Genomic DNA, 25,811 nt, shown 5'->3' on the forward strand with positions numbered 1-25,811 from the left:
GACCCATGCCAACTACTATTTGTATCTTGTTCCAGGACTCCTCTGATGTTACAACATGGGATGCCTGTAAGAATCAGCTCTGTTCTGATAATTGCACACCCCTCATACATACATGACCATGACCTTTAATTGTGGCAGAGTTAAGGATCATCCTTGACTAATGGGACCTACAGTTACCAGATAGATAAATGCCACCACTTTTGTTTTTGTATTTTTTTTTAGAAAATTTGAAACAGTCCAAAGCTTTTATCAAGGGACTGCTGACTTTACAAGTCTTTCTACTATCTTCCTTCTATTGTACATTTCATATCCCCTCCCCGCTTCCTTTCATCCCCTATACCTCCTATGCCTGGTATCACTTAACCAATTTGTACCTGCATGCATGTCATGGTCTCAGGTTCTGCTTTCAGGAGAACCTGAATTAAACCTTGGAGAAATGTTTTTTATTGTGACTGATTCTATTGACATTATAGAATAAAATGAATAAACATATCACAACTTAAATTTCTATAATTCAAGTGTGAGTTTTCAAGCAAAATTACTTTTGCTCATATCAGGTACAAACTACATACCGTGGATCTCTTCAATTGTTCATGAAAAGTTGAAATGACATGTCTGTATATTATTAGTGTCAAGGTTTTATTTTTAATTCCATAAAACTGGAATAGTGTTTCAATCATGAAGAATTACATAAATGTATGGTAGAACTATAAAGAGTAAATTTTCACTTAGTTGGCTTTTAATTGGATTCTGTTGCACCCAGTGGCAACTGTCCTGCTAATATTTGTAGTTATTTATAGCTATTAGGATATACCATAAATAGCTTATTTGAGTTTTATAACAACTCTATAATTGTGGTTTTATATTGATACAACTGGAACTTTGGAGTTTACATTCTTTCTCTAATATATAGTTATAACAATAAGACATTGAGAAATTAATTCCTAATCCTATAATCTTGTCTTTAAAATGTATCCACCTTTATGTTTGCCACCCATTCAACTTCAAGGCATCTTTAGGTAAACCTATGTGACCTGAATGGGGAAATCAAGAAGTTATACTAATTTGCTGATCTATGGTTGTATATGTTCAAAATCACGGTTATACGCTATGTGAGCGCACATATGAGTAGATAGAGCATTAAGAATCTGTGATCTGAACACAGTATATTTTAACTGAAATACAAAGTATTTTATATTTTACATTCACAGACTACTTTAACTCAAAATATTTTAATCTATATGTAAAATTGATCTTAATAATGTTAGAGCTAACAGTGTGTTGCTCTGAGTTAGTAGGTCATCTGGTGAACTCATGGTAAATTTGTTGAGCTGTTCTGATTTAGCAATCCACAAACTGGATTATAAATTGTAGAAGGCATATAACACTTTGTCTGACTCTCAGCCACAACTCAAACTGCAAGTCCTCTCCTCCCATTGCCTACGATTGGTTTACTCTTCTTTATGTCAATGTGTAAATCCTACTATTCAAAATTCTATTTCTATGATATTCTAATTAAGAAGAAAAATAACAGTGGGAACATGTAGGGGTATGAGTTTATCTCACTAAATATTTCAGGGCTGATAATTTAGATAGGTTCAGATTCTTTGAAGATTATTTTTGTGATTAATGTAATGCACAATCATCTATATCCTACTAGTTTGGTTGTATTTACAGTGACCTGGCTGTTAGCAAGTAGAGTAGGTAAAAGTAAACTGGGGGACTGCTAACCTAATTATATTCTTCACTTTTGCAGTTTGCAATGTTACCTTGGAGAGAATATACAGAAATCTAATTTAATGATATTTAAAATATACCCTTCGGCAATTTAGCAGTTGTGAGTACCAAAGGCACATAATTATATTCTCTCTGCGACTTAAATCTTCTCTTGAAAAAATGTAATTTTTTTAGTACTCAGAACATTTTCTGACTAAGCAGATACAACATTATGCTGACAAGATCTAGGTTTTAATATATAAAAAGAAATGCTATCTGTCATCTGCTACCCTGCAGTTCATCCTGGAGCACAGGCTACCTCAAGGGAATCTTTCCAAAATACTTATGGCATCAGTTTATATTTTATTGATATAATTTAATTATGTAACATAATAGTATTGCTGATTAGGTATCTTCTCATATGGCAAATCAAAATTAGCTTCTTGAAATCATGTGATTCAGGAAGTATTCTGAGACTTTAGACCAAATAAGTGGGAGAAAATGTACCATTTTTGCTTAATAATGGTATCACACAGAATGTGGCAGGAAGTCTTAATATATTTTAAAAAGACTTAATTTTGGGTTGGTATCTCTCTGGTAAACCCTTCAGACCTAGCTCTAGTTCTCATACCCTCCTACCGTCATTTGAATAATTTAACAGTTCTTTAATGATAATTCATCTCTGACCTCTGAGCTTTTTGCTCAGACTCTTCATTCTGTTTGGAATTCCATATCCTGCATAAATCAGGTTGGCCAGCTTCTGTGTCTTGGAAGACTGAACTTAATCATCTCTTCTACTACTACATTTTCCCCGATTCACTCAAGCATAGTCAAATTACTGCTTCCTTGGTGCCTATGTTAAACTAAGTGCATAATTTACTCTGTTCATGTACTCACTCATTTAGCCTTTTACTCAAAAGATATTGTATGGATAAACATGCCACATATATAACATCTATGTAAGAACTGTATGTGTGATTGTGAATAATATGGAAATGCTATGAATATGTTCATTGTTACATATTAGGGCCTCTGTTAAATATTCATAACTATATTGCAGTCATTTACTTATCAGTGTCTCCCATATTAAAATACAAATTAAAATACAAGCTTTTTAGGAGATTGAGATGTACTTGTATTCCTAGTATTTTGGAACAGTGCCAGATATAATGTAGGTGTGTAAAGATTTTTTAATGGGACTAATTGATTTAATAACCCATTGGGATAGTGGTACCTAATTGTGTTTATTTTCTTCAAGCCTGTAATTTATGCCTAGATTATATACTCATATGACTTATAAAATAGTAGAGTCTAAAGTAGATCACATGGGAGAAATGTGAGAAATGGGGGACCACTGTGAGTGACTGCCAAAATCCAATTTAATACCACAAGTACTCCCAGAGGACTATCATAGCTCACTCTATAAGGAAATTCAAATGTTAGAAATTCAAATGAGTCCTCTTACTTAAAAGAATGTCTTTAAAATATTTTTGAGCAATTATTTTTAAGCCTTCAGAAAGAAAAAGCAGCAATTATCTGAGAAGTGCATAAAATATCCAGGGAAAGATAGTAATATTAATCTATCAACAAAAGTCAAGTGGGGATAATTCAACTCACAGCTTCATAATAGCATTAATATGCTTTAATGATAAAAACTCTGTAATACTTGATCTATCTCAAATTAGAATGGAAAAAAGAAGAGATCAACATAGGCAATTCATTCTTTTGCATTGTTTATAACTGAATATAAATCCATAGGTTAACTTATAAAGATTATTATAAAGATATTCTTCTTTCTTTCCTAGTGGCAAAATATAGAAAATGAACAAAAGGGTTTTGATTTACATGTATATTGGAGTTCTTTTCCTAAAATCATAATGCGGCTTGAAGAGGTAGCTGCATATTTCATCATAGTGATTGTCCGTGTTGAAGATGAACACAGCTCATAACTGTCTCTCTCTCACACACACCACATACACACACTTAATGTCCAATCTTGTTAACAATGTAAGGCTCTTTAAAGCATGAGAAAGACCTAATGATAGGATCTAAAGATGAACACAAAGATCTCCTTTTTTTCAAAAAGATTTATTTATTTATGCATACAAGAACTGGGGTGTAAGCCAGAGGTGCAGGGGGTGAGGGGATTCACCAGAGACAGTGGGGAGCAGAATAGCCAGATCTACTGAAATACACTGCTGAGGGAAGCAACAGGCGAGGCAGGAGATGTCTGCTGCACCATGTGGGTTGCTCCTTGCCTGGCCTGGGATGGAACTCATGCTGCAGTGGCTGGCAGTAGCTTGATAACGCTGTCTTTAACCCCTATGTCACTAGGGAGACCCCCCCAAATATCTCCTTTCTATTTATGGCATTTTTATATCAATTTTATTTGTCAATTATACCTCAATAATATTGAAAAATATTGTTCAAATCTAATTTTTTTGGAACCAGTTTTATCAGTGAAAATTCTATATTGGCATTTTCGTGACACATTCAGTTCAGTACTTAAGATATTGCTTGCATCAGCCTGGTAGATCAAGACTTATCAAAATTTAAATCAAACTATTCAAAATTGTTGGTGAACATTAGTTATTAACAGATTCGTTTATATTTTTATAATTTAAACATAAATATTCAGTGTTCGATATAAATTGCTGCCATATATTTTTGCAAAATGATCTTACATAAACTTAATGTGTTTATTCATTTTCATTTCATAATAATTGTTTTAATTAATTTGTTGGGGAAAGGGTGTTGATATAAGATCTATGAAGGATAAGAGATGCAGAAATTTGCAATATACTTGGATATCAAAGGAAAAATTGATAATGTCAAACCTTGAAATATTCAATGGTTGGCCTGTCAGTTAAAAACACTTAAAAATGGGGCCTCCCCTGGTGGCGCAGCGGTTGAGTTCTGGGCTGCAAGGCTTCCTGCAGCCTCTGCAGCGCCGGTTCGTTCCCTGGCTGCCCATGAGGGTCCCACAAAAAAAAAAAAAAAAAAACACACACTTAAAAATGTAGAATATATTGTTAATTATAAAGTGTTATTTCTTAATTGTTTCTGTGAACCTATTTTAGACTACTGAGAATACGATATATCAGAGACAATTACAATTCAGGCAGACAGATAAGTAAATATAGGTATAGTTATAGGTATAGATGTGTTTATAGAGATACAGTTAAGTATAGGCATATATAGACCCTTGTAGGGATGATATAGATGCAGAATCATTAGAGATGCTCATGTGGCAATATATGGGTATATGACATCATTATATAATTATGTGTGTATTTCTATATTAGAAATATAGACTGTTAGGATGTTAACAAGCTCCTGCCAGTACACAGTAATCTATATGTTATTGCAGGATTAATCACTGTTTCAAGGCACTGCTGATTTGTAATCCCATGAATGGGTTCACAATTTGCCTAGTATAAAATTACCTTCCAAAATAAAGATATATATATATATATATATATATATATGTACATACACACTTGTATAGTTAGAGATGCATGCATGTATTTATATATATTAAATACAAAAATTGGAAATTAAATTAATCATATAAAATGTAAAATACATATTTAAAATCCTGCACATAATTTACAACTAATTTTGCCATGAGTTGTTTACATCTGAGTATTACTTTTTTTTATGAAACCTTATATAATAAAATTTAAAAGTTTTTTCTCCTGGACCTGCTGGCTATGAGACATTCCACAAAAATATCAACCACTTTGGGTCCTACTCCATACATCAGAAATTACAAGTTTGGGCAAGATATACTCTAATATCCTTTTAACTAATAACCTAAAATTTTACTTTCTATTAATACAATTGACTGAATTCATGCATGACATTTGATGTTTCTAAGGGGAAAAAACTTTAATGGTGTTAGCTTCCTAAATCTTTGAAAATTCATGTAAAATCTCAGCTCCATGGTTCTCATTCTCCTGCAATCTCTCTGATACTATACACAGTAACCTTTTTTTCATCTTTCAAATCCCTATCAACTTTTCACATTTCCTCTTCTGGCACATGTTTTTCAATTAATATCTCTAAAATATTTTTATTTGCTTTATATCTAATGTGACTCTACGTCCTGTGATTCTAGATACTGCACCACATTTCACATCTGTGTGCATTGCTATTGCATAATTGCCAATATTGACTCCTTATGTTATAGGACAGGGAGAGGGGTAGCCCAAGCCCCGCAAACCTGCCTATTTTAAATGGGTTCTGCCATCTGCCGCATCAACAGAAAACATAGGAGACTTTAAGGGGAAGGAACTTTAATAAAACTAGGAAACAATACAGGTAAGGCAAAGAGTCTAGTTTCTAAATGAAGCACCCAAAGTTACCCGTCCCCTCGTGGGTAAAACTCCATCCATATGGGATCGGCCCAGAACAAGGCCCCAAAGCCTGCTACAAGTCTAAAGCATCTTCCAGTGGGGACCCACAGAAAAGGGTCACAAACAACCGGACAAGCCCGGAAGGAAAAGAGCAAAATCAACATCAAGATAAAAGCTGCCATTGTCGCCTCCCCATGGGTCTCACCCACATCTGTGTCACCCAGTCCACGACCAAAAGACAAGCACAGTTTCTTTACGTGTCTCTAGGCTCCATGTGCCTCCTCCAGGTCTCCTTCTGGCTCCATCCTGCTTCCTTCCTCCGTCTCTTCTGCAGCTTCTCCTCTTCCTGCTCAGCTCCACCCTCCCTTGGGTGGGGCAGGGAACCTCCCCCTTTCCTGGGGACCACCCTGCTGCACTTAGACTTACAAAATTTCCAGGTTTGTGTGGTCAATTGCATACTCACTCAGCACATTTTTGTTTTGTTTTGTTTTTTCATTTTAAATTTGCTAAGCTATCCAAATCTTGACAAGATTTTCCTATTTCCTTTGTTCCACTTAAACACAGTTCCTTGTCAAGAAAAGATTTCTTTCTGTCACTCTGCTCAGAAGGATATATTCTTGCACAAGCATAGATAGAGAGAGTTGAGATTCTTTAGCTCTGTATTCTCTGTTTACACTATTATGCTAGATATATAACTCTTATCTGTCTCTTGATCATTTATGCACACACATGACATATATGCTGTATGCATATAGACACATCTCATGCATATATCACATACACATAAATATCACATATATGTATATATTATATGAATATAAAACCTTCCCTGCTTTGAAATTCAGATATATACCTGAATTTCTGTATCATTTTATTTTTTTCTCAGTAGTATTTTCTACTGGTTTTTCCTCCCTTTTTTTTTTTTTTTTAAATTGGCTCAATGAAGGGCTGTATCCTTGCTGAGAGGCTGAACTTGGTCTGAATAGTCCAGTTTAGAAGTCCAAACACAAGTATTGGCTCTGGGCTGCATTTGACTCTTTTACACTGTTAATCACTTATTCAATAAATCTCTCAACTCAGTTATATCATTCTTGTCTATTGCTACTTACATATTTGTTAGCCTCCAAAAAGCAACATTATTTTTCCCCATTCAACTATTGCAAAATTATTACCAAACTCAGATTTATAATGTCTGACTCAGACAGCTGAAGTCTAAGATCTGGAATTGAAATGCCTTTCATTCTGACCACAGATGCTCATTATTTCACTCTCTTGTATTTGCTTTATTTTTATTGAGAACATCACGCACACTATTCTTTCATTTGCCTTTCTATTTCTTTCTTTCTTTCTTTCTTTTTTTTTTTTTTTTTTTGGTCTTCTCTTTTCTTTCTTTCCAGGCTGTTTTCATTTCTTCAACCACTTTAGAGTTTAGTCAGGGAGGAATTTGGATATCATCCCTTCAGGCTATTCAGCTATTCTCTTTCCTCATTTTCAACTTCTCTAATTGCTTGTTCTTTTCAGCATAGAAATGTACTTAAACCTCCTCCAAACGACCAAAACAAACAAATAAAAAACTAGTATGTCACAGATTGCTCTAGTTATTTTCCTTGTCCTTAATTTTAAAATTTCTTCAAAAAAATGTTATGGATCTCTTCTTATCTTTCATTACTCTTTGATATACACCCCCATCCCTACATTGTCTGATTAAATTCAATTCACTTAACTCACTACTTATTTCTTAATTACTAAATCCAGCATTGCCTCTGAGATGCATTTGACCATTTGACACTGTTAATCATTTCCTTAATAAACTTCTCTCTCACTCGCTCAACTCAACTAGATGGAAATACACTAAGGGGACATATAAAGTATTACTTAAAATGGGATAAATAGAAATTATGAAGACAATGAAATTAAATATTGTTGCTAGGGAAAATTGGTGTTTTAAAAACTAAATGATTACTAATTAAAAGCTTAGTGTGAAAAAGCTAGAGAGAGAGACTTCTTAACACCTTGTGCAGACTTATTTTTAGACTTATTTTATAATATTTTTAGCCAACAAAACGAAACTGAGGACTAGGTATAAAACTTAATCATAAGTGCACCTCCCAAGTGGTGCATCGGTTGAGCGCTGGGTTGCGGGGCTGCCTGCAGCCTCTGCAGAGCCGGCTGGATCCCCGGCTGCCAGGTGAGGGTCTCACATGGTGCGCAGACCTCTCCTGCCACCCGCTGCTCCCCTCAGCAGTGTGCTTCCGTCAGTCTGCCTGTTCTCTGATCTCCACTCTGGCTCTGGTGAATTCTCTCACCCTCAGGCGCCTCTGACTGTACCCAGTGCTTGTATGAATAAATAAATAAATCTTAAAAAAAACTTAATCATAAGAATAGCAGAGTAACAAAGATTAATTCCTTCCCTAGACAAATATGTTATGCATAACTAAGGGGAAAAATATGTATCTCAGGACATTGGAGAGCAATGTCTAGGTTGTTACACTTGGGTTTCAGAAATGGGCATGTACTTTTTTCTTGCTTGAAGAGGATTACAGGACTCTGTCCTACAAGGAAATATATATGCTCTCTCAGTATATTATCCATACTGAACTCCTGTCCATTTATCTATAACGTGGGCCAAATACTATTGCTTAGACCTGCTAACAAAGGAAAGGGATCATGTCAAGAAGGAGCTGCCTGACTAGGAAAAGAAGGAAGTATATATGGAATTGAGCTGGGAGTACATGTCCAAAGAGGTAGATCATAAAATTCTATAAGAAAAGTTTTATCAGTTTTGGGAGCAGTCTCCTGGCATACAGAATTAAATGCTCTGGCAAGAACTTGAGTAAATGATGCTAAAACATTCTTAGAAGAGCTATTAAAATCATTACCCTTCACCTATAAGAAATAAAGCCAGACTTGTTAAAGAAAATAGTGGATCCCTATGTTCATTGTAGTGCTATTTATAATAGCCAAGTCATGGAAACATCCTAAATGTACAATGGCAGATGAGTGGGTTAAGAAGGTGTGGGTATGTACACGAAGGAATACCACTCAGATATAAGCAAATGTTAAACTCTTGTCCTGTGCAGCAACATGGAGAAAAGGGGCCCAATGGATTGTGATTTGTTCTTGGGTATGGTGTGGTAACATACATCTGAATCTTGTACAGTGTTGTAAACCAACATTTCTCCAATAGAAATGGTTAAAAAATGATAACAGTGAAAATGAAGCCAAAGGCATTAGAGAAGAGATCACAGTATTATAGATACCATATAAAAATGTGGAAAACTCACTTTCTTACTATGTTCTTAGGCAGCAAGGAGAAAACTGCTTTAAAAATCATTAAAGAATATACTGGTGATGGAGACACTTATAATTATAGTAGTAAATCTATTTTATGAACAGAGATTGGCAGTAGGTTATGCATTTCAGAAATGGGCTAACTAATAGCAATGAGAACACTCTGAACCTGAAGCCAGATTCTAAGTAGTGACACAACCCCTAGATATCAGGGAGGCGTAATTATTATAATAAACATGGTAATAGTGACTACCACAATGGCAACATTCTGAGAGCAACAGCAGTACAAATAGGACCCAGCATCCCTAAAGATTAGGTGAGTGGACTATTAAGGGTATTTCTGAAAGAAGTTGGCGACAGGATTTCTGGAATTGAAGAAAAATGAACTTGGTGAGCATGTTCTGCAGCAAAGTAACAATTTAGGTGAGGATTTCTTTTTAAATAATGTTCCTGAAGTGGTCTTGAGATCATATAGCAAATGGAATAATAGTCATTAGGAAAATGAATAAGTGTCATTAAGAGCAAAGGGAGTCTGGCGTTTGAAATACGGTTTGATCCCTATCCTCTAGCTCAGCTCCAATTTATGGAAGCTCTACAGTAAAGACTTCTTAGCAGGCAGATGCAACAAAAGGAGATCTCCTTCTACCCTTAGCTCTTAGTCTGAGCTATAGTTTCACTGCAGAAGGAGAAGGCTCCTTACAGTGTTTGCATCCCTTTTCCTTGCTCTGTATTGCAGAAACTTTATTCCATGGAGACATGATTCTGCCCCACTCCCAAAACATCGAGTGGGTGCTCAATTCCAGGTGTCTTTGACTGTGAATTCTGGGTGTATGACCATGCTAATACTAACTGTTCATAAAGTAGATGTTCTATGTCAGGAGGAATATGCTGACTAGATAAGGAGTTGTAAGTCCACCCATTGCTCACTCATAAACTAGGGCATCACTGGGAAAATCCATCCCCCACTCTATAGCTCTGATATATTGGGGAAGATATTCTTCACAGCAGGAAAAGGCCATAAAATAAAAAACTCTGCAATTCTAGGTGAGGGGGCCAGACTCTTGGTGAATGCAACAGAGGCAAACTGCAACTCTGATTTTGTCATAAACCATACATAATGAGACCACTCCCTGAGAAACATCTGTCTCTAATTTTCATCTTGTTGTGGGGTTCCCAAAAGCCTCAGCTATGACAAAAGCCAAGTCATACACCAACATCTTTATTCTCTGACATTTTCTGTGACTCTCCCATCTGTTCACTTTGCTCCAACCCACACTTCTCTGTTTGCTCTTCTAGAAACGAGACAGAAAACTTCTAATTTAGGCTTTGTCACCATTTTTAATATCTAAGAGAATACTCTTCTATCAGAACTACTGGGTTTCCTGCCTTCCTTCTGGTCTTTGGCCAAATGGTAAAATTCTCAGGTCTAACTTAACTATCCTACACACACACACACACACACACACACACACTCACTCACTCACTCACTCCTAGCTGACACATTTAACTCTTTCCCCTGTCCCTTTTAGTCTCTCATTCCCAAAGCATTTACCAACTTTTAAAAAATTGTATATTTATGTATTTATTCTACTTATTATTCACTTATGTTTCCTTTCAAAAAACTACAAGTTCAAGTATGGAAAGACCTTTGGATCAATTTTGTTTTTTCTTACTGCTATAAAAAAAAAAGTTTCCTAGCATGCATGAAGCATTGAATTATTTGTAAAATAATGTTCCTGTCATGCAAATATTGCTATGTGATTATGATTCTAGTTTTTTTAGGTTCATCTTTGAAATCTGTCTCTTGATGCTTAAACTCATACATTCAACCACCTACTAGATGTATCTGTTTAGAAATTTCACCAGTGATTTTTAAATTACTTTTCCAAATTATCACCCATGATTCTTTTCACAAATGAATCTCTCTTTTCATACTTCTTAATGCTGTACTAATGTATCTAGAAAACAGATGTCAATAGATTTCATAGGAACATATTTATTTATCTTAATTACTTTCTAAATTGTACCCAAATTGTCTTCAATCCCATAATTATTTCCTTAACACTGGTTCTCATTTCATTCATGGATTAACAATGTTCTAGCTGTTCTCTTTGATCTCAGATTCAAACTTTTATGACTTCTTCCTCCACAAACAGAACAATTTCAATGTGCAAGTTGACTCATTATTCTACTGCTGTCAACCCATCAGCCCTAATTTCTTATCTTGCTATATCATTTGTTTTTCCCTGAAAATAGTATGCACTTTCGTTGTATATCAATTAAGATGTATTTGGCTGCAAGAAAGGGAATGACAGCCAAATGTAGTTTAAAGCTAGACATTTAATTATCTCTCATAATGAAAATTTGGAGATGGACAATTCCAAGTTTAGTGCAGAAGCTAAAAAATATCAGCAATGACCTCCATGTTTTTTAGCTTCCTGCTTTATTATCTTTAATAAAATGGCTCTTTGTTCTTAGTCATATATTCCCATGTATAGAGTCACCACATCTCCATGAAAATAATCCCATTTAGAAAGAAATAGGAAGCATAAACATGATCCTTTCCTGATTTTATCAAAAAAGTCACCTCTCCTAGTAGAAGTGCTTTACTATAATGCTCTTGCTGTTTCTACAAGATTCAATGATACATAAACAAAGTGAGATTCTTTAAAGTGTTCCCTGTCAGATAAGCAAAAAATTCTTTGAAATACAGAACTGATTTTTTTATTTCTTGGTCCAATTACTAAAATAATTTCAAGATCTAGAGGTAGCTATTTCTATAGGTTGTGCTTGATTGCCACAAAATGGGTGAACTAAATTATTATATGAGACAGTAAATTTACCTTACTTTAATCATAATTTGTATGATTATATTTCCCATAATATTACTGTGTGTAATTGTTAGTCTAATGTCACACTTTCTTTTTCATTATGGTTATGATCATTACTATTTTTTTTAAGATTTATTTATTTATTTATTTATTTATTTATTTATTTATTTATTTACTATACAAGAAAAGGGGCACAGGCCAGATGCATGGGAGGGTGAGAGGATTCACCAAAGACAGAGTGGGGAGCAGAACAGGCAGAATGACAAAATACACTGTTGAGGGGAGCAGCGGGTGAGGCAAGAACGGTCTGCCGTGCCATATGGGACCCTCACCTGCCAGTGGGATCGAACTGGTGCTGCTGAGGCTGTGGACAGCTTCACAGCACTGCGCTCAACCGCCTGCGCCACCAGGGGAGGCCACATTACTAATTTTTAAACCAGACTGTGAATTTCCCAGGGAATCCAATATTAGCTAATTATTTCTATCTACACATCTCCTAACAGAATTCCTAGAATATATGTTTAATGTGTTTTCTGAATGGTGGAATTTATGGATTTTGGTTTAACTTTCAACATGAGAATTTTAAATTTCCCATAATATTACTGTGTGTTCATGCTGTAACTTTTACATATGCAAAAAATATTTCCCTACAATTGTAGATAAAAATTCACCTTACAAAGTGATGTATGCCAAAATTTATATCTTGTTACACTAAAAAGTGTATTGTTGTAGCAGATCCCACTGAAAACTACCTGATGCATAAAATGAATTAGTTATCATTTTTGTGGTCTCTCATGCTACACTTTTCTTACCTTGACCATGTCCTGAATGTTTGGCAAGAACTCCAGGGATAAGTATAAAGTGGCTATTTTTATTGAAAAATGCATATATTATGAGGACTGTCAGGATAGAGATGCTCAAATCAGGCCTTTGCTATATCAGACACATCACAATGCCATCTTAAGAAATGCTTGCAATCTCAATGTATTGCAATTCCAATACATATTCATGAGACCTTTGTTCTAATAAAAACCTAAACAAATGTTCTTGTAGTCTAGAAACCATTATTTTTCCTTGGAAATTTGGTATAGTTTCACTTTCTGGAATAAAGTTTTATTATGTTTGATTTATAGCACAATCCTTATACACACATATACACATGCATGTGAAGAATTTTATGCATTGCAAATGACATGCACTCATAAGGGGCAAATAAGAATAGTGAATTTATTGTAATTTTGTGGTATTTGAATCTATGGAAATGAAGTAAATATCTCTGCCTTAACGATGTCTAATACAAATGTCTTATATTTTAAATTGGTTTAATCAGACTTAACTATAAAAATTAAAACAACTGAGTTCATCTAATTACTATGTTCTCTATGATTTGTGGTATATGCTGGGGAATATGCTGGTCTATATTATATTCAGAATTCTCTAAATAGAGTATGTCCTTGATGGCAGCTCTGTTTTGTTCAAAGGTAGATTTTTTTCACATATTTCACATATCATTAAATACACTTTAATTATCTGGAATTTCAGATGATAAGATTTTGGGAGCTTTTCTTTGTAGGTAATTTTTAGGGCATAACAGAATGATACAGGCAAAATTTGGAGATTTTTTTTTTTTTGGAAGTAAAGAAATTAAGAAAGCACAGTGCCAAGCATATTAGCCCTTCTCCCAAATCATAAAGGTGGCCAATGAGTCTGAGGTACTTGAAATCCTGGGAAGCCAGAGGAAAGGAATAAGGCTGACTAACACTTTCTCTGTAAGAGAAAATACATCCTAGAGAAAGAATGTTTTGAGAGAAAATAGATAATCCTATAGATGATAAATGGAAAGGTTGCAGATGAGGAATTCTTTCTATCTCCAGCATCACCAAAGTTAGAGCATCTCCAAAGAAATTTTCTAAAGAACCTATTTACTTCCCTCTCTGGATCTGTATTTAACATTTCTACATCAGGACATTATAACAAACAACTAAATATGATCAAAGCAAGGACATCACACTCACTGATTTTAATCTATACTACAGCTTTATAGCAAGCTAAACAATGCAGTGTTTTCATAAAAACAGTTACATAGATCAATGGAACAGAACAGAGAGCTCACACATACATAGTAAATTAATTTATGATAAAATAGCCAATAATATGCAATGTTGAAAGAACATTTTCTTTAATAAGTTTTGTTAGGAAAACTGGACAGTCACATGTGAAGAATGAAACTGAACCTATGTCTTAGACACAAATAAAATCTACCTCACACTGGATTAAAGACTTAGCGGTCAGACCTGAAACATAAAACTCAGAAAAAAAAAAAACACAGTTGGTAAACTCCTTAACCCTGTCTTGGCAATGATTTGTTTGGGATATGATTCCAAAGAAAAAAGCAACAAAAAAAGGAAAAATAAGCAAGATAGACTATATCAAATTAAAAATCTCAGCACAGTAAAGGAAATCATGAACAAAATATGAAGACAGCCTACTGAATGGGAGAAAATATCTGCAAATCACATATGTGACAAAGAATTAATATCCAAAATATATAAAGAATTCATACAATATATCACACATGCAAAAATATCTTGTTAGCATGCAAAATAAGGGGCACCTGGGGTCCCCCCAAACTTATATGCCTTGAAGGGGTCTGGCCATCTGTGCACTCAAAAAGAAAGCAGCCTTAGTGTGAAAGAAATTTAATCAGATTATTGTGCATAGAGAGAAAAAGAAGATCATAGTTTCCTAATAAATCACCCAAAGTTACCCATCCCCTGTGGGTAAATGCCTGGACAAACAGGGTCATCCCAAAGAAGGGCCACTTAGGCCCAAAAGATTGCCACAAGTCTAAGCATCTTCTCATAGGGAACCATCAAAAGGGGGCAAAAGGAGCCTGGCAAGTCTGGAACAAAAGGAGCAAGATCAAAGATAATGGCTGCCATTGTCAGCTTCCCCATGTCTCTCTGTCATCCATGTGTCTCTTCCAAGAGTCTGTATATATTTCTCCTCCACATATCTCCTCCAAGTCCTCTAAGTTGTGATTTAGTGCAAGTTCATAGCCAAGAAATAAGAAAAACCTTCTTCTCCACTTGTCTGTCTTGTGTCTCTCAGTGCCAAGATGCTTTCCATATTATATAGCTTCAGCTGGACACTCAGTTCCACCCAGAGTTAAGTGGGGTGGGGAATATGATACCTCCCCATTTTATAGAGACACTTCTGTTACAATCTGAGTAGACATTAAAAAAAAAAAACAACATACAGATGGCCAATAGGCAAAAGAGAATATACTCAACATCATTAACCATTAGGAACTGTAAATAGAAACCTAGATGAGCTATCACCTTGCACCTGTTAGAATGACTATTTGCAAAAAAGACAAGAAATAACAAGGAATGATGAGTATAGAGAAAGGGAGACCTGTTTGCACTATTGGTGGGGAAATAAATCAAGACAGCACCAAGGGAAAATATTATAGGTGATCCTTAAAAATGTAACTATTGTATGATCCAGTAATTCCACTGTGGGTATTAATCTGAAGAAAATGAAAATACTTACTAGAAAAATATATATCTGTGTTTTCATATTACACATGCTGCTTTTTATCATATTCATTGCATTCCTGTGCTTTTAATAATTAAGGTGAACAATATGTTATTGAGCATTTAATTATTTTATCATTTAAATATTTGACAGTTTTGATTTAAAATTGAATTTTCAAGAAGGCAAGAAGCATGTCATATACTTGTGCTTTTTGTGATTCATGTGAATGTGAGCAAAATGTCACAACCTAACCTCTATCAACTGACTGATTTTCTATGATTTCAGGAATGGCAAAAATAATGTTAAGGAATGAATTGTATGTGAACACAAACTCATTATTTTTGGCAGGCTGTATTGCCAAAAATCATGTTCCTTAAACTTTTCACTTATAAACTAGTTATTTTTAGCAGCTTTAAGTACAATTTAGAGTAAAAGAAAAAATACAGACGGTTATTTACAATGAAAACCATTTATCATTATCGGGTAATTAAAATTTTGGAGCTTTTTCTCATTAGCCTTTTCCCTCAACTTAGTTTCTATTGATTTTGTCTCAAATAATTGAAGGAAAATTATTACAAATTGTTGTACTCCTGAATCTGATCTTAAACCAAAGCCTAATTGCTAAATTTTTGCTTCTGTATTCAGCAGATTCACCTGAGCTTGCCATTATTTTTTTTCTTGAAATTAGTCTGTCTAATTTTATCAATTCATCTTGAGGATTGGAGGAAAGTTCTTAGGCTAATTTTTCAGTCCTGTATCAGATAAATGCAGATTGCCTTTTAAAAAATTGTATTTTGCACATATAATGGAAATTCATTATTACTGTGAATGCAGCCTGCAAATATTATAAATTACTAACATTGTGAGGATTTTTACATGTCATATAGTACAATTATACATCTACTACTGAATTCCCTTCTTCACAGTTGCTAGGTCTACCTTCCATCCTTGCTTGAGTGAATCTAGAAACGGGGGTAATTTCTTCTAGAAAAACTAATTAAAACAGCTGTTATCATTGCTATCTTTAGATTAATCCAAATAAATATAATTTTAATCATTACTTTCACTTTTTATGGTCACCAGTCAGATTTATGTTACTTCTAAAAATTTAGTTACAGCTACTTTCCTTCTGATAAAATGACATATATAGTACTCATGTAGCCATCAAATGTTTGATGAGGTTTCCAGAGGAAAAAAGCTCAATCTGTCACCTAAGAATTATGCATGGCAAAATGACAAGTTCCTGGCTTGCAGCAGATTCCCATGATGGTTTAGGAGAGATTGTCACCTCTTCCCTTGTTCATTGTAACATCAAACAAGAGATCTAGTTTGCATGAGTAATACATACAGAAAATACAATTGTGCACTTGCAAACTTGTATAGAAACTCCGTGGGAATAATCTAAAGGGTGAGCTTTAATTTTCCTTTTTATCCTCCTTTTATTTTTCCTCTTTAGGATGATAAGCAGTTTCTTTTGCCAATTTTCAAAGTGGAAAGAAGGTTTTTCACACATACAGCAAACACTTCCCTGAACACCAACTAAGTGTACTGCAATTTCAGCTCAAGTCTGACATATCGACCCACAGATAGTATCAGGTTCCATGGATTAAGGACCCAGTCCTACAACATTGCCCTCTGAGCCACATCAGAGATCAGTCATGAGGCCAACTTGTTACCTCTGTTACAAGGCTATAGTTTGGATGTTCAAATGACCCCCCCTCCTTGGAATTCAGTAGCCAGTCACAAGTCCATATTGTTTCCAATACTTCAGAAAGGTTGGCTATAAATCAGCCTTTACCATTACCACTTCCTTGGATGCAATCAATTTCCTAGTGTGATTCACAGAATTCGGAAAACGTTTCACTTACTAGATTATTAGTTTATTATAAAAGAATGTGATAAAGGACACAGATGAACATTCAGGTGGAAGAGATATGTAGGGCCAGGTATGGGGAATGTATGCAGACCTTCCACATCCTCTCCTGCATGACTCTGTCCACATATTCACCATTTCAGAAGCCCCTTTAGCCCAATGCTTTTGGGTTTTTATGGAAATATCATTACATAAACATAATTGAGTAAATTAGTAATCACTGATGACTGATTCATATTCCAGTCCCTGTTCCTCAGAGGGCTGAGATAGGTAATAGGAATGAAAGTTCCCACCCTCTAATTACAGGGTTGGTTCCCCTCACAGCCACGCCCCACCCTCAGGTGAGGCCCAATTGTCTCCTCATTGACATGCAAAAGATACTCTCTCAACACTTAGGAAAATTTCAAGGGTTTAAGGAACAAATGCTAAATACATATTAAATATGCATTTCTTATTATAAATTACACTATCATATATGGCCAGAGGGAAAGAAATTATAGTATCTGTTTGGCTATGAAATATACTATGGGGTTTCTCATGGGAAAGGTGAATTACCTCAAGATTTTGAAAATGAGAGTTTAAATACATATATATATAAATATACTATACTATATATATATTTTTCTTCCTCATATCCTACATACTAGTTTTATATTGGCCATTTAACAAATTTTGTGTCTGAACGTTACATTTCAGTAGACCAAGTGTTTCTAGGATAGCTGCATAGTAATGGTTTTCAAATGTTATGGGAAAAGATACAAACATTATTATTTTAGTTTGCCAATGTATGACACTGGCCACAGGGCAAAATCCTCCGACCCTCTGGGTTCTTTTCAGGCCAGGCAGGTCATCAAAACAGTATCAAACAGGTTTAGCACAGGAAAAATCAATTAAAGAATGTGCTCAGGGAAGCTGCACTGAGTATGCAGATCCCAATTTCAGCCAGGAAGAAAAAGGGTATAAATCCCAAATTGAGGAGCATGAGGCACCAATGAGCGAGGAGGGGAAACTTCACATGACGAGGGTATGGATTTACCATTACTGACCTTCTCAGAGAAGTCGTGTTTACAGATAAAGCTACACCTGGATATTCTCCCCTAGCCACCACAACTACGTTCTTCTGCATCATAAAAGGGAGGGAAGTGATTTCTTCTTTGATTAAGGAAAGGACAAGGACATGAAGTGCTGATCTTTTACTCCATTAGGGAAGAAAGGAGTAAGAGAAGGGCCAAAACTCAGCCACTCCTCATTGTTCTTCATTCAAATAGTTCGCATGCCAGATTGGGGCTTTTTTTTTTTTTTATTTGTGCATACAATAGCTGGGGTACAGGCCAGAGGTGTGAGTTGGGGGGATAAGAGGATTCACCAGAGACAGAGTGGGGAACAGAACAGGCAGACTGACTGAAATACACTGAATACACTGCTGAGGAGAGCAGCAGGCTAAGCAGGAGAGGTCTGCTGTGCCATGTAGGTCGCTCGCAGGCCGAGGATAGAACTTGGGCTGCAGTGGCTGCAGATAGCTTCAATAGGTTGAGTCTTAACCCCTTGTGCCACCAGGAGGCCCCAAATTGGGGCAATTTGAGGAGACCTATTTCTGAGAATCTTGGAATGGTCAAATTCAGACACCTATAAAATTAACAGGGATTTGGATAAAATGCTTCCAGAGTAATACAGATATAGTTGTGCTTGCTACATGCTATAAATTTATCTTTTCAAAAATTTTAAATGCAAAAGAAAAATACTAAATAGGTATAAAATTTAGTGGTTCAGCATGATGATTCAAGCACCACAAGGACCACATAATTGTTTGCCCAGTTTTGTAGCACATCTTACATTCTAATAAAGGTATTCATAATCTCATCTTCCCCACTCGATTATGACCACTTTGAAAGTTAAAATTTAGCTTTGTTTCATTAGAATATTCCCTATTTGGCCTAAAGTCATTGATGAGAATAGGACTGAATACTCAATACTGCTTGGTGACTGTTTATGTAAATGCAGTAATTAGGACCTGTTGTAATGTTCTGGGGTCCCTAGATTTGGGACACCTCAATCCTTGACTGTGGTCTTCACCAGAAGCAAAAGCATAGTTTATTTAGAGACAGAATGAAATTACAACCAGAAAGAGGTCCAGACAGGCAGAATCTTTGGAAGAACAAGGTGAGGAAATGTTGGGGGATCTTGTGTTAAATGGGGCACAGACGCTTCTTACTCTTCCTTACTCTTTTTGGGGTGCACTGCATAGGCAATCCCACGTGTTTGTTTTTCAGTCTAGGCAGCAGTTTCTAAGTCACTCCACCTGCTGTGCTTGCTCCTAGGGTGTGGTTTTATCAACCCAGGCAGCGGGTTGTGGCTGGAGAGAGACAGATGCCTGGTGTCACCTAGCTCCACTCTTCCCTTGGGAGGAGGAAGAGGGTTTGGTATTTTCTTGGGTATTGTTTTTTCTGTTTAGGGTTGCCTTATCATCTAGAAACTTGCCAATTTTGAGGAATCCCTTCCGCCTTGCTTTTCACTCTGCTCAGGGCTTATGAACTTGTCTATGTAATGGGGTAGGACTCTGCCTTCTCCTTCTGGGTGTTTCTTGGCTCACCTTGGGTGTTATCAGCTCTGACAGTGTCTCCTGGGATCCTGGTTATAGTTGGTCTTCTAATTTTCTTTAGGCATTGCTGTCCTGCCCTAAATGTCTAACAGATCTATCAATTATTTGTGCAATTTAGACAATAAAAAGCTTTAGAACATGTAAACTTGGTCTGTTCACATATGTCAACTCTGTAAAATAACAGCATTGCATATATTCCTCTAAGAATCAAAATTAGATCAATAAATCATTAAAATTATTAGAACTTAGCTTAAATTTGCATTTTTCTATTACATACCTTTAATATTCTTTGGTACATTAAAAATCTTTAATCATAAATTCTCCCCAACTTAGTGCATTTAGTAAAAAAAGGAAAAGGAAAGAAATATTTTTTACAATTTCTTCTACAATGAAAAGACTAATATCACATAGCAGGACAATGATGATGGCTTGTAAACTACTTATCATTTTCCCCCTTTGCAATTCCATATTAATACTAGGTAGGGGGATGTGCAAACCTGCCTGAATATATTATATCCAAGATGTTGCTGGCACATTGATTAGTAGAATTTGGGTAGAACTATTAGTTTGAATAATAACACAAGGAACATTTAGTTATTTTCTTTTGTGTTTTGGATATTAATGCTCATCTGTAGAATACAGTACCCCATCATTTGCTGCAACTCAAGACCTATTTTTCCTCTTAAATGAAATCTGCAATAGCATACAAAAGGTCCTCTTAGGTTTTCATCAGTTTTCCATCTTATGTTCATTAAAAAATTTAATTTCTTTCTAGAACATGTTCAGGGAATACAAAATTCAAAGCACATAAAATTCAGAGTTCTAAATCATTCCTAGATTTTCTTAGTACTGACTAAAATGATGTTTAATTAAAATCCACAAGCATTTTTGAATGTAACATTTCTAGAGTTACCCTGAAGACCTAATATTTTAATCTGAAAATAAATGTTTAGGGCCTCCCTGGTGGCACAGGCGGTTAAGCGCCGCACTGTGAGGCTGTCCGCAGCCTCTGCAGCGCAGGTTCAATCCCGGCCCGCCAGCGAGAATCCCACATGGCGAGGCAGACCTCTCCTGTCTCGCCTGCTGCTCCCCTCAGCAGTGTATTTCGTCAGTCTGCCTGTTCTGTTCCCCACTCTGTCTCTGGTGAATCCTCTCACCCTCCCGTGCCTCTGTACCCCGGTTCTTGTATAAATAAATAAATCTTTAAAAAAAAAAGGTATTTAAATTAAATATATTCACCTTTTGATCATGTGTTTCTAGGCTTATGTGATTTTATTATAGGTTCTTTGCAAAATATTACTGAATCAAGTCTATGCTTAGAAATCATAGTGTGGAATACAGGTTTTAGTCTTCCATAAAATTGTTCTGTAAAATATACTATATATATTTCATTTAATAATAAGGTCACTAAAAGCCTCTAGGAAGTGATTTCTATTTTTCTTTTTGCAAATAATTAAAACTTGATGTCATTGTATTAAGTGGTAATATATATTGATGTGATTTTCACTGATCAAACACATGCAACCTTTAAAATGGAATTGAAATGAAAACTAATGATCACTTAATGAGAAAAATAAAACAAGAGCATATTGCAGTTTGCCAATCATTGATCCTTTATGTTTTTTTGTACTAAATAAATAAAATATCATGATAAATATACAAATATTCTAAGTCATACATGATTTTGGAGTATTTTCTTTATCATTATCAGTAGCAAGTAAATGGCTGTGTGAGAACCAGTTTATCTATTGTCATTCTTTCTGAGCAGTATGATACTATCAGAAGCTCATCTTAAAACTCAGCTGTGAGTTATGCCCATTGTAGATTTTTCTCTTATGTCACTTACTATCACAAAAATTCCTATAAACTATTTTCCTTGTGGCAATCAAGTTTTCAGTGCATGAGGGGTTGTTTTCTCCAAAGTTTATGAGATACTGGTGTTCTCACTATTTAACAAGGCCGCATAGTAACCACTTCATGAAGTGGTTTTCCAATGAGACCTGTAAATCTTACCTTCCTGGAGGAAAATACCAAATGAAAGAGCTGTTAGACACTCTCTGCTATCATTTTATGTTTAAAAAGCTTTTTAAGACTTTTAAAATAAATTAAGTGATTTTTCCCATTAATCACTTCTATGCTCTATTTAAACACATTATTTATGATTATGGTTTTAGCTTTTTCTTAGCATTACCCTGAATGTGTATCATGAAGTATATAAAAATAGTTTTATCATTGGGATAATTAACTCTTTTTCCCATTTCCAGCCACCAGTGAGAATTTGCTGTGTTCTTCAAAATATGTTTTCTTACAGCTCACCTACTCTGGGTGAATATTCACATAGTTTACCTAAAAAATGTTGGGGATTTAGGATGTTTTCCAGGGAAATTCTACCCATTGTCTTCTAGAGACATTGTTGTATCCTAATTAATACGTGATTCTAAGCAGGTTACACAGGTCAGAGTAGAAGAAATCAGGGAGCAAGCTTTTATTATAGATTATTACAAAAATTTTAATTCAGCTAATACAGAATTATATTTCAGCCAGAATAAGAATTTAGCACAGTCTTAGCTGAATTCTTTTAAAGTTATGGATTATCAGAATTTAGGGGAAAAGCTCTGCTTCATTAAATTTATTTAATTTTCATGGCCAAAGACAACTTGCAAATTGAGTGATCTCTCGCTCCTCTTCTGTTTGTTTTGTTATTCTTGTTTATGTTGATTAAGAGTTCTGGAAACCCTGCTTGTAGCCTGCAAAGGTGGCCTTGGACCACTGCCTTCCAACCATATTTTAGAATTCCTGTTCCCAGCAAGCCCCCAAAGTTCAGCTACAGTGATATGATTGATTTTTTTTAACCCCAAGAACTGAGAGTCGTTAATCACATTCCTTAATTCATAGCAGGTTGTTCAATTTGTCCATTGTTCTGTTTAAAGATTTTCACACATTTCACTATTTTCTCTTAACTAAATTCTTCCTTTCATAAGTCCATGCAGCATCATAATACAGTTGAGAAGTTTGCTATATGGGTGGCTGTTTAGTAAGTAAATAAAGTTACTTTTACTCATTTACTTTTTTTAGGAAAATAGCAAACATACAGGGAAGCTCATAATTAACAAATCATGTAATCTGCCCTGGATCAAGAAATACAGTATTAACCAAATCCCAGAATCTCCCATCATTCCCATTTTAGTCACTATCCCCCAAGAGTAAGTATAATACTAATATATAATGGCACAGATTATTTTTACTTGTTTTGGAGCTTAACATAAATAAAATCTTACAATACATACATTTTGTGATAAACTTATTTTACTTTTCAGGTGCTGAGTTATATCAGTATTACTGTGTACTTTGAAATCATTATTCATCTTTGCTGTACAGTTCATGGGCATGTAAGTAGTCTTCAACTTTTGGTTATTACAAATACTTCTAAGAAAAATATTGCACAAGTATTCTGGTCTTTATATATGCACACACATATATGCACACACATCCATACATGTGTGTATATGTATGTATGTACTTTGGGGGTTATTCTGAGAAGAATTACTGAATGATAAAACACATGTATTCAGTTTTAGTAAGTTGATAACTAGTAAATATTAATTTAATAAAGATATAGTAAATAATGCAAAATAACTAAACATGGTTCTTCTAATTTATATGCCTATCAGGAATACATAAGATCTTAAAGCTCAAGTAAAAGTTAAGATATGATTAGAAAAAAAAGCTCTAATTCACATTTGAAAAGAAATTTGTTTAATTTTAAAGAAGAGATATTACTATTATGTTCCACTTTATATTTTAGTTAATCTGTTTTAATCACACACAAAGATATGATTCAATGAGTATTGAAATTAAATGAAGTCATGCATCTATCATCCTTACCAAGACAGAAAACATTAACTATGCAAAGTATTTTGTCACTCTGCTTTCATCCTTTCCTGTCCCTAGAGGAACGCATTGTTTTGATTTTTATGCCATTGATTAGATTTGCTTGCTCGAGAATTTTATATACATGAAATCAGAGTCTCTATTCTGTAATTACTTGTGCCTGACTTCCTTCTTTCAATACATATTTTTGAGGCTCATTCTGGTTTTTGAATGTATCACCTGGTATTCTACAGATATAGCTTCTCCTTTTGTGGGTATTTGTACTATTTCTAGTTTGGCATTGTGATTAATAAAAAGGATATGAAAATTCTTTTACAAATAATACATATTCTTCATTTTTCTTCTAGGTTTACAATTGCTAACTCCTAGAGTGTGTATTTGTTTATCTTATCAGTCAAAATTGAACCTTTGGGAAGGATCATGCAGTTCATGTATTCCCACCAGCAATGTATGACAGTTCTTGTTGCTCCAGATCTCTTATAAAAAAAAAATATGTATTGGTGATAGGTTAATGAAATAATATCAAAAATATCATGTATATGAAAATGTGTGTGCACATATCTTTATACATCATAGATGCATGCATAATAAATTAAAAATAAATTAGACAGTTTACTGATCATATTTTTTGATAATAAACAGTAAATAGTAAGAAAAGTACTAAAATTTAATTTCTAGAACTTAGGGGTATTCTATGCAATCCACGAATCAGATACTGAAATTAGAAATTATCAACTAATGGGCCTCCCCAGTGGCGCAGCGGTTGAGCGCTGGGTTGCAAAGCTGCCCACAGCTTCTGCAGCGCAGGTTCGATTCCCAGCTGCTCCCCGGCCACCGGAGGAGGGTCCCACATGGCACACAGACCTCTCCTGCTGGCGCCCGCTGCTCCCCTCAGCAGTGTACTTTGGTCCTTCTGCCTGCTCTGCTCCCCGCTCTGGCTCTGGCGAATTCTCTCACCCTCCCATGCTTCTGACTGTACCCAATGCTTGCATAAATAAATAAATAAATATTTAAAAAAATAAATTATCAACTAATTAATAACATTGTTATCCATGTGTCTGATGACAATATTAACCAAAAAGCTGGTGGATATCCATTAAAAATAGTAACAGGATGATTGTTAGGTTTTAACTTTTTAAATCATTTATCATTTATTTTTTAGTGTTATAATTGATAAAATGAATTAAAAATTCTTGAGCCAACTATTCATTTTAACAGATCAAAGATGAGTAATAAGAACAAAAATAAGGAAGAAATATTATATCATAAAGCTAAGACTATATCAAAATTTTTAGAAGGGAATAATAAAACTGAAGGTAAGTTGAATAGTTGGATGTTTAGTCAAGTTGATCAAGAAAGTTTGCATGTATTTCTTTGGCAATATGATTATGTTCAGTCTCTTTATAAATAATGTGCAAATATCTAAAAAAATTAAATATCTGTATCTGTTGTGAAAAATATTACTATGTATAAAACATTCAAATCATGTACAGATATATAATAATCTTTATCAAAACATTATAATTAGAAACAAGTAAAAGTATAACCAAGTGAAGAATGGTTGGAAATTTTATGGTGTATCCAGCCTAAGAATATTACGTAGATATAAGTGAATGAGCCACAGCTATATATTTCTCCTCAGGAAATATATTATCTACAGTTAGCCTTAAATATATAATTGCAGGTAAGTGAGTACACTATGATACTATTGT

The sequence above is a fragment of the Talpa occidentalis genome, unplaced genomic scaffold (genome assembly GCF_014898055.3).
Source record: "Talpa occidentalis isolate TD23 unplaced genomic scaffold, MPIMG_talOcc4v2.1, whole genome shotgun sequence".
NCBI classification, from domain to species: Eukaryota; Metazoa; Chordata; class Mammalia; order Eulipotyphla; family Talpidae; genus Talpa; species Talpa occidentalis.